A 16,509-nucleotide genomic window follows, 5' to 3' on the forward strand; every position below is an offset into this window, starting at 1 on the left:
GATGGTTTCATTTTATACATGTGCCTTAATTTATTTAACGCTCTTCTTGTGGGTTATTTATATGATTTCTGAACAACTGTGAATATCTTTTTACGTGAAGCCTTTTTCTTTTCTCTTTTTAGACTTTTGTTTTCATTCTGCCATTCCAGAAGATGAATTGCCGGGTCAACAGTGTGGACATTTTTATGACTCAATAGATATTGTCAAATTGCTTTCTCAAAGGACAGTACAATATATAGTACCCCCAATTTTATTATTCTCTTATCAGCATTAGGTATTGTAAATGCAAATTAATTTGTTTCTAATTTTATAGGTAAAAATGAGGCCTTAATTTCATTTGTATTTTTCTTATTACCAGTGAGATTGCATATTTTAATATGTTTGTTTATTAATTGCATTTCACCTCTCTGAACTGTCTTCCTTTCTGCTTATTTACTGAAAGCACATGCCTATACAAAGGAAATAAGAAGATATCTTATCAGGGAAACCTCTTTCCTCAGGCCCTGTGACCTTCTGGGAAATTATTGACTGATATCAGATTATCAAAGTCAATCTTTTTCGTGAGAACACTGGGGAGGGAGTGATTGAAAAGACTTAGGCGATACGGAGTGAAGACAGATGGAAGAACTGAATGAATAAGACTCTAGGTAATGATGTGGGTTGCAGAGATGAGGGAGGTGGAAAGAATTTATGAGTCAGGATGGAAATTTCATGGGCAGCATAGAGAATTTGCCAGGGCTCAGAGTTTTCCATCTCTCAGCTTCCAAATGGAGCTCTAGGTGACCCAGACAGGGTTAGGTTTCAGAATGCTCACCTAGACGTTATCATTTCTGCCATGTGCTACAGACTTGAAAACAGATTGGACCGAGGAAGGATTTTGCTTAAGCCTTAGATGAGCAGTTACTAAGTCCCATTCCCTTTTTTATCCAGATAGCCATTTAGTTTCACCATTGTTAACAATCTCTGTTAATTTGATATCTAGATTTGTTGGTATTATACTTTATATTTCTTTTATTACTAATTTTCATAGATTTCTTTGATCACTTTTCACGTATATGTATGTATACATATATGGAGTTAAAGAGTATATACATTTAGAAGTGTGATAGGTAATGCCAAATTGCTCTTCAAAAAAGGCACGTAAATGTGAATACTTAGGAGCTTAAGTAGGAGATACACAGTCCAATTTGTTTTCAAGTCTGCAGCACCTGTGACATTAGTGTATTTTATGTGCGGCTCCAAACAATTAGTCTTCGTCTAATGTAGCCCAGGGAGGCCAAAGATTGGTCACTCTGACATAGAGCTTAAGTGTAAGTATATACATGTGTAGTATCCACCCATACTATTTTATTACTATTTTTCATAAGTGTGTGTGTGTGTGTGTGTGTGTGTGTGTGTGCCTTCACCTCTTTTGGGGGGAATTGACTGTTCATGTTCATTTTTCTTTCTTTTGGATGTTTTTTATTGACTTTTTTTTTTTTTTGGAGATGGAGTTTCGCTCTTGTTACCCAGGCTGAAGTGCAATGGCATGATCTCGGCTCACCGCAACCTCCACCACCTGGGTTCAGGCAATTCCCCTGCCTCAGCCTCCTGAGTAGCTGGGATTACAGGCATGTACCACCATGCCCAGCTAATTTTTTTTTGTATTTTTAGTAGAGATGGGGTTTCACCATGTTGACCAGGATGGTCTCGATCTCTTGACCTCATGATCTACCCGCCTCAGCCTCCCAAAGTGCTGGGATTACAGGTGTGAGCCACCGTGCCCGGCCCTGACTTTCTTTTCTTTTTTTTCGCTCAAGATCTGATGGTTTTATATATATATATATATATATATTTTTTTTTTTGAGACAGAGTTTTGCTCTTGTTGCCCAGGCTGTAGTGCAATGGCATGATCTCATTCACTGCAACCTCAGCCTTCTGGGTTCAAGTGATTCTTCTGCCTCAGCCTCCTGAGTAGCTGGGATTACAGACATGTGCTACCACACCCAGCTAATGTTTTGTATTTTTAGCAGAGATGGGGTTTCTCCATGTTGGTCAGGCTGGTCTCCAACTTCCGACCTCAGGTAATCTGCCCACCTTAACCTCCCAAAGTGCTGGGATTACAGGCGTGAGCCACCACACACAGCCTATTTTATTGACTTTCAAGTAAACTCTATATATTAAAGTTATTAGACTGTCATATTTTTCACAAACATTATTTTTAATTTGCTTGCCTTTAATTTTGTTCATTTCACTTTTTTTTTCTTTTGAGATGGAGTCTTGCTCTGTTGCCCAGGCTGGAGTACTCTGGTGCGATCTCGGCTCAATAACTCTGCCTCCTGGGTTCAAGCGATTCTCCTGCCTCAGCCCCACCCCACCCCACCCCACCCAGCTAATTTTTGTATTTTTAGTAGAGACAGGGTTTTACCTTGTTGGCCAGGCTTGTCTTGAACTCCTGACCTCAAGTGATCTGCCCACCTTGGCTTCCCAAAGTGCTGGGATTAGAGGCATGAGCCACCACACCCGTCATCACTTTTTGTTATTGAAATGCACAATTGAGCTTGTCTAGCCTGTGGCCCACAGACTGCATGCAGCTCAGGATGGCTTTGAATGCTGCCCACACACATTTGTAAACTTTCTGAAAACATTATGAGATTTTTTTGTGATTTTTTTTCACTCATTAGCTATTGCTAGTGTTAGTGATGGCAGCGGTGGCCCAGCTGCTGCCATGACGCTGGCTGCAGATGGGGAGGTGTAGCCAGGGCTGCTGGCTCCACGGAGCCAGTGAGAGCTGAACAGGCAGAAGCCCTGCTCCCTTCCAAGTTGGAGGGGTGGGAGTCCTGCCCTCCTGGGACAACTGTAGCCATCCAGCCACAGCTGCACATCCAGGCATCTCTGCACTCTAGGGGCCCAGGAAGTCCCCCTGCCCCTAAAGGCTCTGAATTCACTGCTGTCTGGCCTCTCCCCACTCCCAGCACCCACTCCAATTTTGGAGCAAAGTTGTGGCTGAGCCCAGGTGCTGTCATGACTCAGCTGGGTAGGTGCATGCTCAGGGCAGTGCTAAAATGCCAGCCCCCTACTACTTCAGCCTCCTCCAGACTTTGAATACCAATAAGCAGGGGAGGGAGACCAAGGTGGGTATAAGAGCGGCTAGGGTAGGTCTGCAGGCACCCCTTGGCATGAACAGTCTGGGCACTGTGGGCACTGTGGATGGCAGGTTAATGACGGCAGGAGACAGGCTCCTGGGCAGAAAGGGGCAGGTCCCAGATGAAACCCCACCTTCAGGCCAGGGATAGCCTGAGGGCTGGAGGCCAGGCAGACAGTTATGCCAACCAGATTGAGAACTTAAAATGCTTTTCTGGGCCTGCTCATGGCCACTCATGGGCCAATCAGCACATACTTCCTCCCCTCTGAGGCATATAAAAACCCTGGACTCCGTCAGACTTACACAGATAACCTATCTGTGGAGCTACCCACCATGGGTCTCCTCTCTGCTGAGAGCTGGACACTTGTCAGGATGACCTGCCTGTGAAGAGGAGCTACCCACTGCGAGACTCCTCGAGCTGCTCTATCACTCAATAAAGCACTTATTCACCTTGCTACCCTCCACTTGTCTGCATACCTCATTCTTCCTGGACGCAGGACAAGAACTTGGGACCTGCTGAATGGCAGGGCTGAAAGAGCTGTTACAGAAACAGGACTGAAACATGTCCCTTGCTTGCCACATTACGGAAGATGAGAAGGAGAGAAGAGAGAAGGAGCCCTTTGGGGAACCCAGACCTAGGAGCTCCCTGAGCCAGGGCTGTGACACCCTTTTTGGGGGTCTGCAGTTCTTGGGGTCTCCAAGCTTCTGGGCACCACTGCATTCCCCAGTATTGGCCATGGAAACCGCTTGCAGTATGCCTGGTCCAGCTGCAGCCTTGCAGGGAACCAGCACCCATGCCAGTGCCTGGAGCTGCCTGTCCCGCCACAGCTGGTGTGCCTGGCTGTGTGTAGCAGCCAGGCCCCATGCTCACTCACTCACAAATCCCTTGTCGCTCACACCTGGCTCACCCTTGGAAGGCATGGGATCCAGGCTGGTAGTGTGAGCCGAGCAAAGCCTGCCATGCTAAGTGGGCAGAACGAGCCCAGTGGGCCCAAGTAAAACTCAGCCAAAGGCGCCAGTGGCCACAGAGGTTTCTGGCCAGAAAAGTGACATCCCAAGGATCCTGTGACTTAGTGTATTTTATGTGTGGCCCCAGACAAATTATTCGTCTTCCAATGTATCCCAGGGAGGTGAAAAGATGAGTCATCCTAACATAGAGCTTAGGTGTAAGTTGGATGAATTCTGACAAATGGATATACCTGTATAACCCACATTTCTATCAAAATATGTAATACTTATTGACGGGTGGGATGATCCTTACCTATTCCTCCTTAAGAAGGGCAGATAGAACACGATGATTGGAGATGCATGAAATGTGATTAATGCCTCTGCATAATCAGGACTTGAATACCCTGAGCATGCCTATCTGATTGTTCATGACAATCACTACTTTGAAGAAAAAATAACATATATATAAATATTTCTATTACCCTAGAAAGTTTCCCTGTGCTCTCTTCCAGTCAATCCTCACCCTCTCACTGCTCTGCCAGAGGCAACCACTGCTCTGATTTCTATCACTGTAGATCAGTCTTGCTTCTAGAATTTCATGCAAGTGGAATTGTAAAGCATGGACTTTTCTGTGTCTGTCTTCTTCCCCTCAGCATGATGTGTTTGAGATTTACCCGTGTTGTTACAGTTGATACGCTCTTCCTTTTTATTGCTTATTGATACTCCATTGTATGAACATAGCACAGTTCTTTTATTCCTTCTCCGGTGGGCTGACATTCGGGTTGTCTCTAGTATTTAGCTATTATAAGTAATGCTCCAATGAACGCTTTTGTACAAGTCTTTTTGTGAACATATGTTTTTATTTTTTGGCTTAATATCTAAGAATGGTTTGCTGGATTATATGGCAAGTGTATGTTTAACTTTTTTTAGAAACTGCCATACTGTTTCCTAGAGTGATTGTACCATTTAACACTCCCCCAGTAGTGTATGAGGTTCCAGTTTCTCAGTATCTTGCCAACATATGGTGTTGTAAGTTTTTAAAATCTTAGTCATTCTAGTGGACTGTAGTGGCATCTTGGTGTAATAATGATTTCCATTTCCTTGATGACTTAGGATGTCAAACGCTTTTTCATGTACCACAAAATATACCATATTGTGGTGTATTTGACATAGAGACTTTAAATTTTATGTAGTTGAATTCATTAACCTTTTCTGTTATGAATTTTGTGGATTTCATACTGAGAAATCCTTCCTTTTTTATAGAGATAGGGTCTTTCTATGTGGCCTAGGCTGGTCTCAAACTCCTGGCCTCAAAAGATCCTTCCACCTCAGCCTCCCAAAGTACTGGGATTACAGGCAGAGAAATCCTTCTTCATACCAAAAGCTAGTAAATATTTTTACTTTTATTTCCTTCTAGTCCTTTATTGGTTAAACTCTTAAACATTACATTCTTTAATCTACCTATATTTTGTTTTAAATTGCAAGTAAACTATTTGTCCTCAGGAAGTTAACCAACTGGATTGTATATTGAATAATAACTTCTTCCTTTTTTCACCTATTTGATCTACCACATTTATCTTAAACAAACTTTTAACATATAATTGGATCTATTTGTACAATCCCATTATTGTTGATTTTTTCCACCAATAGTACAGTTTCAATTACTAGGGTTTTAGAGTTTATTTATCATGTAAGCAAGTCTACCTTCATTACTCTTTATTTCTTCAAAAACTTCTTTCTTTGCCATTTCAGCTCATTTACCTGTCTCCTAACTGTGGAGGGCTAAATAATGACCCCTCAAAGATGTCCAGGTCCTCATCTCTGGAACTTATGAGTATGTTACTTTACATGAAAAGGGACTTTGCCGATGTGATTAAGATTCTTAAGAATCCTGAGATGGGAAAATTATCTTGAATTATCTGGGAGAGGCTCTATATAATCACAAGGGTTCTTGTAAAAGGGAGGCATGGGTGGCAGAGAGAGGAAACCATACAAACAAGGATTGGAGTCATGGGGCCACAAGCCAAGGAGTATAAGCAGCTTCTACAAGCCAGAAGAACAGGAAACAGATTACTCCTTGGAGCCTCCAGAAAGCACCAGCCCTGCCGATGCTTTGCTCTTAGCTCCTTAAGACTTATCTTGGACTTCTGATCCCCCTGTAGGAGAATAAATTTGTGTTGTTTTAAGCCACTAACTTTGCAGTTGTTTGTTACAGTAGCAGTAGGAAGCTAACACACTTCCTTAAAAATTATTTTTAAAATGATGTTCTAAGAGTTTTCTCACTGTAATTTTTACTGGAACTGCGTTGAGCAGAAAACTTAATTTGTGAAGAACTCACATTTTTATACTATTCAGTCTTGCTACTGAAATTTCCCCAGAAAGACATCTCCATGTCCCTCCACTTCTGCTCATTGCCTGGGTTTCTTGGAAGTAGACCTCAGGAAAAGGTTTGAGTACAAGTAGTCTATTTGGAAGGTTATTCCAGGAAACACACGTAGGAGAGTGAGAAAGCGAGGCGGGAAGGGAGGGCTGCCAATAAAGGGAGTGTTATCAGCAAGTGACCAACGTGGGTGACTGGTGTTTCCCCTCACCGGGGAACTCTGGGAACCCATGTAGATCATGCAACTCAGGGCTATCCAAGTTTTCCCTAGGGCACAAAGGCATCACCTGAGCATTGGGAATGGAGGAGCAGCTGGGTGCAGGTCACACCATCAGCCCTAGTGAGATCATCACAGGAGCCTCTCTCTGCAACCACTGGCTGTGTGGGCAACTCACTTCCCTGCTCTGAGTCCCAGCATCCTGGCATTTCTTGCCTCTAAAGGAGGTGACATTACAAAAAGGAATAAAACTGTCTAACTTTGCACAGGATGTTGCAGCCAGAACAGCTTCCCCGAGGAGGTGAGCTGCCTGCTAAGTGGCTAAACAGGTGTAGCAGCTGATCCTTCATCCCCAGCACCTTGATGGATACCTGATTTCCAAGCACGGCACCTGCATCTCTTTGCCCAAGGACTTGTTCTGCCTGACAGAGTCTATGGCAGGCCACAAGTGGTGGAGAATTTGTCCTCCCAGCAGTCTCCTGCCAATGACTGGCTGAGGTTGGTGTGCACATACTCCAGCTCTTTGCCCCTGGGAGGTCAGGGGTGGAGCACTTGGATGGAGGCATGAGTTTGACACCAGCTCCTAGAGTTCCCCAATGGACTAAAGCCTCACACTGCATCCTTTGCTGGCTGACTCACTTTCCTGCTCCACATCCCACTCTCCAACAGGCGTCTTCTGGGGTAGTGCTTACACCCGAATCCTTGTCTCATGGTCAGCATTTGGGGGAACCTAAACCAAGACAGTAGGTATGCATCAAAATGCTCAGAGGGGTGAGGTAGAGGCACACCAAACCTGGGAACCAAAGGCAGGCACCACTGGGCTGAGAGAGGGAGATTTGGAGCCTGGGGTGTGAGCTGAGAGGGTCTCGGCCCCTTCCTTTGCACCTTGTTTTTATGGCTCCTCTGGCCATTCCTTCAGCTTGGGTGGCTAGTCACCACAACTATTTGGGATCTGACCTGGAGACTGGGGTCTCAGTAGTGGTTCTGGCCCCTGGGCCAGCCCCTTTGAACATCCAGGAGGAGTGAGAGTGTCTAGAAAGTGGTTTGTTTGGTTTTACTTAGGCAGCTGGGTCTGCAGGCCACCTGGACTTCATTTTGGTAGAAGAGCTGAGAACAAATGCTTCTCCATTTGGGAGAATTTAACTCATTTCTGAGAGGGGAGAAGCATCAGCAGAGATTGAGCTACTGCTCCAAGGAGGGCATTCGGCTAGTACCCTCCCTGGTAACCATGGGGATGGAGGGAGTGGGAGCCTGGCAGGATCCATATCCCATAAAAACGTTGGTGGCTGGATTGCAAGATGAAGGGCCTGCAGATACCCTCAGACAACGTGTAATTTATGGGGTAATCAGAACTCCTCCTGGAGGGCTGCGAGGGAAGAGGAGCCATGATTCAGAACCTTAGGGGCTTGGTTGTTTAATGAGGCACTGGGAGCCCATAAAGATTTAGATCAGAATGATCTGCCCTTTAGGATGCTGAGTCTATCTTAGCACTGCCTCTGAAAGGTGCCACTTTTTTGACTGCTCTTGGAAGTCTGGATGCTGGAATCAACTGTCCCAGCCTTTGAGGGGCACAATGTAAGGGCCCAGCCAAGGCATCTGGAGACTGAAAACTGTCAGCTGGCTGCCATGAGGGAACTGAAGCTGAGAGACAGTAAGAGTTTCAAGCTAGAAAGGTCTTTATCGAGGGGTAACTGAAGTCCAGGTGGTCAAGTGACTTGTTCAAAGTCACACAGTGCACCAGGGACCATTAGCACCAGTGATAAGTTTAGTTGGAAGAAAAAAGAAACTGCTAAAGTCTAGGCAGGGAGAAGAGTGGGCATGTTTCCTTCTTGAAATGCAGAGGGCAATCTACAGGGCACAAAAGACAAAAATAGTAGCTTTTGGGGTTTTAAAGCTTGAACATTTAAACTGCTTCCCTAAATGCAAAATATGTATTATGATCTTTGAGAATCTTTAATGGTTGGCTCAGCAATAAGAAGGAGCTTATTAATATTATTAATATGTGGCAATTGACTCATGAAATGCATTAAAAATGGTGCGATGGCTCACACCTCTAATTCCAGCACTTTGCAAGTCTGAGGTGGGCAGATCGCTTGAGTCAGTTCAAGACCAGCCTGGCAACATAGCAAAACCCATTCTCTAAAAAAACAAAAAAAAAACAAAAAAAAACCCAAAAAATTAGCCAGGTGTGTGGGTGTGCACCTGTAGTCTCAACTATTTGGCAGGTTGAGGTGGGAGAATCATTTGAGCCTGGGGAGGTTGAGGCTGCAGTGAGCCTCCATCTCAAAAAAAAGGCATCCAGGTGTCTAAGACACATCTAGTGTCTGGAAACACAGGGGCCTGAAATAAGATAGTGGTAGTTTGCTGCACTAAGGAATGAATGAGGCTGGCCCTCTCAGGGGGTCCTACCTGGTCTTGGGCAGGGAATCTTAATTTTTTTTTTCCTTTTTTGATTCTAAAGGAAATGCATGTTTACTGTAGAAAATGGGGAAAAAATAGACAATATGTAAAACAATTAAAAAATTACTCATTAACTCCCTCCAACCTCCCCCAAATAACTATGCTTTGTTTTTTTTTTGTAGATGGAGTCCCACTCTGTCACCCAGGCTGGAGAGCAGTGGCGTGATCTCAGTTCACCACAACCTCCACCTCCCAGATTCAAGCGATTCTCCTGCCTCAGCCTCCTGAGTAGCTGGGATTACAGGTATGCGTCACCATGCCTGGATAATTTTTGTATTTTTTAGTAGAAGCAGGGTTTCCCCATATTGGCCAGGCTGGTCTCAAACTCCTGACCACAGGTGATCCGCCTGTCTTGGTCTCCCAAAGTGCTGGGATTACAGGCGTGAGACACCGTGCCTGGACTCAATTTTATATTTTTAAAACTCTCTTAGTTCAAAGGACAATCTTCCATATAATAGAAGCTTATTATATAAAACAGAAATGAGAGGGAGGTCCTTTGACCAGGGCCAGAACCGTGCCAGGTACCCCTTTACCTCTTGCCATAATTATCAAGGGTCCTCTGTGTGTCTGGCTCTGGGCTAGGTGCTGGGGTTAGAATATGAGTGGAAATAGTTGGCACTTCCCTAAGGCCCCTTAGGCCCTTTGCTTGGGGGTGTTGGGGTGCTGCAGGGCATTGCTGACTGACCACGCTCAGATGGACAGCATCTGGCACTGACTCTGTTTTTATGATGGTCATTTTGTATATACTCTTTAGGGTGGCCCCGTGTTAATTGAATTATCCCTTCTAGGAATAGCCCTGATGGATTCTACCATGTGGCTTCTGAGTCCTGAGGTAGCTCCTAGAAGTCCCAAGACCTTGCAGGCCCCATCTGAAACCTGTAGCCTCTGTCTGTTCCGGTGACCCTGCAGCTCTTATACCACTGTTTATACAACTCATGCTGTGATTACCAGCAGCTGTGGGCTTCTGAGCTCTGCCTACAGGCTGGCACCGTGCTCAGAGCTCTGCGTGCATTATCCCACTCAGTCCTTACAGCTATTGGAGGCTCCTCTCAATATCCCCATTTTACAGATGAAGAAAATGGGGTTCAGAGTGCTGAGCACCTTACTTCAGCTTCAGTCCTCCTGAACCTGTGCTCCTGCTCACAAGACAACTGCAGACGCAGAGAGTTCCACTTAAAGCCTCTGCACACTGGCAAGCCTCAAGATTCCTACCACACATGGGCTGTGGAGGCCTTTTCTGTCCTAGGCATAGACTCCTCAGTGTGCCCAGCCCTCTGTGGACATACCACAGCATCTGCCTGCATCATGAAGGGGCTGTAAATGGAGCTTGGCTTGGGTGCACTGCTGGCTCCTTTTGGGGGCAGCCATGATTCTGACCTACTGCGTCTGGCTGATGGTGTGGGTGGGGACCAACCCACGTGTCTCTGTCTGGAATTTAGCAGGCCCTTGGCTGAGCTGAGTGAGAACAATGGCTGCAGCAGGATTGTGGCCACCGTTCCTTTGAGCCCAGGAAATGGGAGCATTGAGTCCTTTTGTCGGTTGTCACGAACATTTCAGCAACTGCCAGGGAGAACAGGTACATATGAAGTCTCTAACAGTTCCACCTTCCAAACTGGGACAGAGGATTGGGAATAAAGAGAGAGAATGCTTGAGTTTCTGTTCCGGTTCTGCTAGTGATGTGACTGTGGGCAGTTTCTATACCTGTAAAGTCAAGGTTTGGTTCAATGTGTGTGTGGAAGCTGTAGTGTGTGAATCGGTCTCCCTTCACCTGGCAGCTGGAGGTGGTTTGCTCGTGGCTCAGAGAGTCCTGCGTGTTCGTGAGACAGTTATTGTGTCTGTGGTTCATCCTGCTCACTAGCCTGTGACATCCCTGAGGGCATGAACCGTGTCTGATTCATCTTATCTGCGCCGCAGGGCCAGCCTCACGCTGTTCTGTGCCTCTGCGTGTCTGACTGAATGAGGGAATGAAGAGCCCTCTGGGTGGGGGCTGGCTGGCCAGGGTCACCATCTGTCTGCCCTCCCCCAGGACAGGCTGGGCTCCAAGTCTGGGAGGTGGGGGCTGGCTGTCAGAGGCACAGGCAGGTTTCCTGCGATGTCGTTACGATGTTACCCAGTGTAAGTGAGCTTTGTCTGGGTGATGCTAGACAATGGCACACTGCGCATCTGTTATCAGCTTGCAGATCTGTCTGCCTGGCCAGGCTGGGCTTCCGGAGGTCAGGGGCCCAGTTGGATTCCTCTGTGTCCACAGTGCCCAGCGCATGGTCTGGCACAGAGTTGGTGCCTAGTATGTGAGCAGAGGGGGTGCTTTATTGCTGAGCTTTGACCCTCATTTCAACCTTCATTCAGACAATTCCTTAGTCATTGTCACTGATAGCTAAGCTGGCAGGTGTCAGGCTTGCTTTGGGGGTGGGGAGAGTGAACAGAGATAAAAACAGACTTTGTTCTGACCCTTGCGGTACTCTAAGAGTGGCTGGAAGAGTCCAGAAGGTCAACCTAGAGTTATAGTGGACAGTGTGTGTCTTAGTCTGTTTGAGCTGCTGTAATGAAAATTCCATAATGGGTAGCTTATAAACAATAGCAATTTATTTTTCGGCCAGGTGTGGTGGCTCATGCCTATAATCCCAGCACTTTAGGAGGCTGAGGTGGGCAGATCACAAGGTCAGGGTTTCGAGACTAGCCTGGCCAACCTGGTGAAACCCCATCTCTACTAAAAATTCAAAAATTAGCCAGGCACAGTGTCGGGCACCTGTAATCCCAGCTACTTGGGAGGCTGAAGCAGGATAATCACTTGAACCTGGGAGGTGGAGGTTGCAGTGAGCCAAGATCGTGCCACTGCACTCCAGCCCGGGTGACAGAGCAAGACTCTGTCAGAGAAAAAAAGAAAAAAGGAAAGAAATTTATTTCTCACAATGCTGGAGGCTGGGAAGTCCAAGACCAAGGTGCGGGTTGGTAGATTCTGTGTCAGATAAGGGCCTATTTTCTGGTTCGTAGACAGCACTTCCTTGCTGTGTCCTTGCATGGTGGAAGGCACAAAGGAGCTCTCTGGGGTGTCTTTTATAAGGGCTCTAATCCCATTCACAAGAGCCCTGTCCTTATCACCTAATCACTTTTTTTTTTTGAGACGGAGTCTTACTCTGTCACCCAGGCTGGAGTTCAGTGGCACAATCTTGGCTCACCGCCACCTCCGTCTTATTCAAGCAATTCTTCAGCCTCAGCCTCCTGAGTAGCTGGGCCTAAAGGTGTGCACCACCATGCCCAGATAATTTTTGTATTTTTAGTAGAGACAGGGTTTCATCATGTTGGCCAGGCTGGTCTTGAACTCCTGACCTCAGGTGATCCACTGGCCTCTGCCTCCCAAAGTGCTGGGATTACAGGCGTGAGCCACCGTGCCCAGCACTTAATCACTTCTTAAAGGCCCCATCTCTGAATAACATCACCTTGGGGGTTAGGATTTCAACATATGAAGATGCGGGGTGGGGGACACAAATAATCACAGCAGCGTGCTCCAGATGCAATGGAGGATGAACTGGGAGGCTGTGGGGGCACAGAGGAGAGAGAGAATAAACAGAAACATGAAGCAAGCTGCTGACACCGCAGGCCTTGGAGCCAGACTGTGCATGTTCAAATCCCAGCTGTGTCATGTGTTAGCTATGCAACCTTAAACCAATAATTTCATCTCTTTGTGCCTCAATTTCCTCATTTGCAAAACAAGTACCACAGGCAAGGGTCTTAGAACAGTGCTTGGCAGATAGTGAGTAGTCAATAAATGTCAGCTAAAGGAAGAAAGGCTTTCACCTTCAAACAGGCCTCCTACAAGATGCAGAAGAGGGATCCCTGGAGACTCTTAAGGCCTTTGTCTGTGGCCCCTGTGCACATAAGGATCCCAGAGCTCTGCCACCTGTTTGAACGCTGCTGATCTAGAGACAAACAGAGGCCCAGAGAGGGGCCAGTGCTTGTCTGAGGCAACACAGCTAGGAGCAGAGTCAGGACTGAACCCAGGAGCTCCTGCTGGCCAGCCTAAAGTACCTTTCTGTTAACCCAGCCACCTCCCTTGTAAAAGTCCCACATTTGTGTGTCATCTGCATTGATCATGCAAAGCCCCACATGAAATGTGGCTGGATGTTTTGCAAAATAGGACCCAAAGCAGGTGTGTGAACTAACTTATATTGATCACTGTACTAGCCAGAGATAGGCTGATCTGCCTGGAATTTTCAAACGTGTTTCTTTTTTAAGTGAATGATTTGGTTGGCTTTTGCCATTTAAAAATGTATCCAGAGGCATGGGATCAAATGCCTTCCTCTTCCTAGGCTAGATTTCTTCCAAACAAAAGGGAGCCTGGTTTGTCCTTTTTGAGAATCACCTGCTCTCCCCGCTCTTATAAAAGCTACCCTTCTTTATTCTGTGCCAGGACTTAGAGGCCTCTGTGGGTGTCTCCCCACCTGACCTCTCAGGCTCCCGCCATCCTCATCTCTTTCCCACATTATCACAATAGTCTCTTCCCTGTGTCCTGCCATATAGTTTGGCTGCCTCCCATTCTTTCTCTACAGTGCCGCAGTGTATTAAAAAGAAATCTGTTCATACCATTTCCCTTCTCCACTTCTATGGCTTCCCACAATCTGCAGAGGAAAAGCCACAGTCCTTAGTTTGTCATTTAAGATTACTTATGATCTAGCCTCAGTTTATTCGTTCACTTGCCTCTTTCTTCCTAGACACATATCGTTTGTACCCTGCAGATAAAGCAGGAGGAACCTAATTGTTCAGACCTCCTAGACCACGAAGGTTGCTGCAGTTGAGCTCATAGGTTCCTAGCAGTCAGGGCTTATATTTGTTTCCTATGACTGCTGTAATCGGTGAACTTAAACCTAGCAGCTTAAGCCAACGGAAATTGATTCTTATAGGCTTTGGAAGCCAGAAATCCAAACTCAGGCTTACAGGACTGAGTCACATGCCCTCAGGATGCTGCAGAGGAGAGTCCATGTCCTGCCTCTTCTGGGTTCTGGCATTCCATTCCTCGGCTTGTGGCTGTACCACTCTAGTCTCGTTGCCATGGTCACTTTGCCTTCTTCTCTGGTGGCAAATCTTCCTCTGCCTCCCTCTTAGAAGGACATTTGTGATTGCATTTAGGGTCCTCCTGGATAATTCAGGATAATCTCTCCATCTTAGGATCCTTAATTAATTTATTTATTTATTTATTTATTTATTTTTTGAGATGGAGTCTCTCTTCATCACCCAGGCTGGAGTATAGTGGCACGATCTCGGTTCAGTGCAACCTCTGCCTCCCAGGTTCAAGCGATTCTCCTGCCTCAGCCTCTCGAGTAGCTGGGACTACAGGTGTGTGCCACCATGCCCGGCCTGAACCTTAATTTAATTACACCTTCCAAGACCCTTTTTGCCACATGAGGTAACTTTTCCAGGTTCCAGGGATTAGGACCTGGAGATTTTCAGGGTGATTCTTCAGTGGACTACAGGGTCAAAGGGAAACATGATGTGTTTCCAAAGCTTTCTTACAGAAGAGACAGACATTTTCCTGCCACCTCGAAGATGATTACTTACATGCTGTGCGTGGCATTCTATCCTTTTAGTTTGCATTTTGTGGGATGAGGAAGATAAGAACTACTCTTTTAAAATGGGCTAGATTGAATCGTGGCTAACACTGAATAACCAACAGGAGTATTAAGAAATTAATTGGTTTTTTATTTTGTTGACTCTCATGGGCTCTCCAGGAGGAACAAAAGTATTTTCTCCCCAGGCTTCACTGTAGCCTGCAGGTCTCCCTACCCACGGAGAAACCTGCCCATGTTTCTGAAGTTCGGCCTTTTAGTTTTATTTTTAACTTTTCACTGTGGGAAGGGAAGGAAACAGGCTTTCTGGAATCCTAAGTCTAGAGTGAAGAATTTGCCAGGTAGAGTTAAACTGAGACCATCTCTAATGGGGTGGGGGGTTTGAGCCTAGGTGATCACCCTGGGTTGTGTGAGGGTGGGGAGCATGAGAACCTGTGATCTGGATTGAATGGCGAGTGTCCAGCCTCATGGTACACTGCCTGTCCTGTTCCCCTATCCCCTGCTTCAGAAATGTGGTGGTGTGGCAGGTTCCTAAGAGGGTGGAGGGGCCTGAACCTCATAGCAATGTGGTTCCTTGGGTGGGCAGGGGGGATGTATGGGAGCCTGGGAGCCCCAGGAGCCTCAGCAGGTGGAGAAGGAGGAGTTGGATGACCAGCTCAGTGACTTGCCTTTGGATGGCCCCCAGGGGACTGAGCAAGAAGCAGGGCAGCCATTACCACAAGGGGCAGTGGCCCTCAGAACTGGACTATGTAAGCTTGGGGGCTTCCTGTACCATGTAAGGGAGGTTGAGGGACTACTTGTCGACCATAGACTGGGTGGGCAAACTGGTGTGCTTATCATGGAAAGCACACAATGGTCATTGTATCCCAGGAGCTGTGGGCCTCAGGCCTGTTACTGATGAGTAAGGTGAACAGGACTAACACCCTTGGTTTGAAGTGGAGTGGGAATCTATCCTGGGGCAGCAGCTAGACTCAGACACCATCAGATGCACTCAGAAGGAAGGAAGGATGCACCAGAAGAAGGCTGGGAGGGAGGTTGGCAAGAGGTGGCAGAGGCCCTGAATGTCACACTAAGGAGCTACTCCTGACAGCACTGGGGAGCCAGTGATGGTGAAAGCAGGAAACAGCCTGGCACAACATGGGCCAGGAACACCTCCTGGAGTGTGGCCCTTGGGAGGACACTTCCACAGCATGGGCGTAGCCACTCAGGCTGCCTGATCTTTCACACAATGGCTGCTGTCTATTGGGGGTTTTCTCGTCCAGGTTCTATGCTGGATGCCTTACAAGTATTATTTTATTTCATCCTCACAATAACCATATGAGGCAGATATCTGATCCATCCTCTTTTAACAGATGAGGAAACTAAGCAGAGAGAAGTTAAGTTGCTTCTTAAAAAGCCCAAAGTTAGCTGGGTGTGGATCACGCCTGTAATCCCAGCACTTTGGGAGGCTGAGATGGGCAGAACACCTGAGGTCAGGAGTTCGAGACCAGCCTGGCTCAACTCTGTCTCTACTAAAAACACACAAAAAATTAGCTGGGTATGGTGGCACAAACCCGTAATCCCAGCTACTTAGGAGGCTGAGGCAGGAGAATTGCTTGAACCCAGGAGACAGAGGTTGCAGTGAGCTGAGATTGCATTACACTCCAACCTGGGTGACAGAGCAAGACTCTGTCTCCAAAAAAAAAAAAAAAAAGACTAGCCTGGTGAACATGGTAAAACCCTGTCTTTACTAAAAGTACAAAGAATTACCTGGGCATGATGGTACATGCTTGTAATCCCAGATACTCAGGAGGCTGAGACAGGAGAATCACTTGAACCC

The 16,509-nt window shown here is 46.5% G+C and overlaps 1 long non-coding RNA gene and 1 other non-coding gene across 2 annotated transcripts in view; both read left to right on the top strand.

Annotated features, from left to right (window-relative positions):
* The window catches only part of LOC128932430 (uncharacterized), a 56,989-nt gene extending 47,634 nt beyond the window's left edge, over nucleotides 1-9,355 (top strand). Inside the window, exon 3 of the long non-coding RNA XR_008482298.2 lies at nucleotides 9,252-9,355. This is a non-coding gene — a long non-coding RNA (uncharacterized LOC128932430). The remainder of the gene's footprint in view (nucleotides 1-9,251) is intronic.
* LOC118148364 (U8 small nucleolar RNA) lies at nucleotides 4,363-4,495 on the top strand. Its single transcript, XR_004735161.1, has one exon. It is a non-coding gene; the product is annotated as a U8 small nucleolar RNA (small nucleolar RNA).
* Nucleotides 9,356-16,509: the final 7,154 nt, after the last annotated feature.

The sequence above is a fragment of the Callithrix jacchus genome, chromosome 1 (assembly GCF_049354715.1).
Source record: "Callithrix jacchus isolate 240 chromosome 1, calJac240_pri, whole genome shotgun sequence".
Taxonomy (NCBI): domain Eukaryota; kingdom Metazoa; phylum Chordata; class Mammalia; order Primates; family Cebidae; genus Callithrix; species Callithrix jacchus.